Here is a 1,429-nt window from a genome sequence, read left to right as displayed (position 1 = left end):
GGCCTTAAAAAATAAAAAATAAATAAAAATAAAAAATAAAAAATAAAAAAAACGGCTCGCGGGAACTGGCAGGTTATACCCTACCAGAGGTTTCTGATTTCCTTTTTTTTTCGTGATTGTGGGATTGCAATGTATCATTTCTAGGGGGAAATGCTAAATTTAGTATAATCATGCTATACATGGTCATACTATTCACAAATAATACTACCTTCCACTCGTCACGCGAAAATCAAAACCTTGAGACTTCGTGGACCCGATGACCTCGAGAAGGAAAGAAGCGCTAGAGCTCTCAACCGAAACTAAAACCTTGGGACGCCATCTAATGTGCATCCTCAGCCAAGGGCACGACCGACCTCGCCAACGACAATCAAAACAACGACGAAAGTGATGACGAAAGACGTTATCACACTGGGCTATTTTTCCTTCGATTTTTGGAGTAGATTTTGCAGCCCGTAGTTTTGGAGAAGAACTCTCATATGCTGGAGGAGTACAATTTACCTCCAACATGGGATCTCCAACAATGACAATGTATTTTTGTTGAGAAAACAAAATAGTTTGCCAGAGTGAATTTTACGGCGGAATTTTTTCGGGAAGTTGGCGATTCCTCCGAGTAAGTGGAAGTCGAAGGGAAAATATCCCAGTATGATGACGCCTGAAGACAACGACAAAGACGAAAACGACGTAGACGACAAATGCGACCAAGACGATAAGAGACCAGAGTTGTTTTGGGTATTCTCGGTTGCTGAAAGATTTCAAGTATATACTTGTACGCTATGTGGGAATTCCTTGTTGCAAAATGTCTCACTCAGGATAATGTCTTACAATGACTTCACGGTCTAGCTCAAATAAATGACACTTTTCTGTCATCATACACGGTTCGTATGTTTTTTTTTTTTCGATTTCTCCTCGACGACTTCGTTTAGCAGTCATTGTTTCCCAACCCATGGGGAAGCGACCCCAAGTGGGATCTCCAAGACATCTTGTATGCTAAAATTTTTAAACTCGCATTGCTATAACAAAATCCGATGATGTTAACTTTGTCTTTTATAACCTTACAATAGATTAGCGGTGTGGTGGTCATATCATAAGGATCATATTGGGGTCGCCTGATAAGAAAAAGGTTGGGAAACACTGACTTAAGCTGTGAAGGAAATAGACTCGTTTAGAGGCTGTCTTTAGCAGATATGGGCACAATTCGAAAAAAAAGATTGAAGTCCGATTAAATAGCGATTAAAAAAAAAAACAAAAAAAAAAAACAATGACGACGTCGACCTTGATTAATCACAAATCACTTTAAAAATTTCGGCAGTCCGATTATCCGATTCTCTTGGCGTTGGGTTAGCCCGATTATCCGATTCGAAAATGCGATTCCGATGAATCGGGTAATCGGACTTCCGAATCGGACTGCCAACCTCTGGTCTTCAGTCAG

This window comes from Oratosquilla oratoria, chromosome 35 (genome assembly GCF_046742065.1).
Source record: "Oratosquilla oratoria isolate Oo_2021 chromosome 35, ASM4674206v1, whole genome shotgun sequence".
Classification (NCBI taxonomy): Eukaryota; Metazoa; Arthropoda; class Malacostraca; order Stomatopoda; family Squillidae; genus Oratosquilla; species Oratosquilla oratoria.
The sequence above is the reverse complement of the archived record's forward strand: the minus strand, read 5'-3'. Positions refer to the sequence as shown.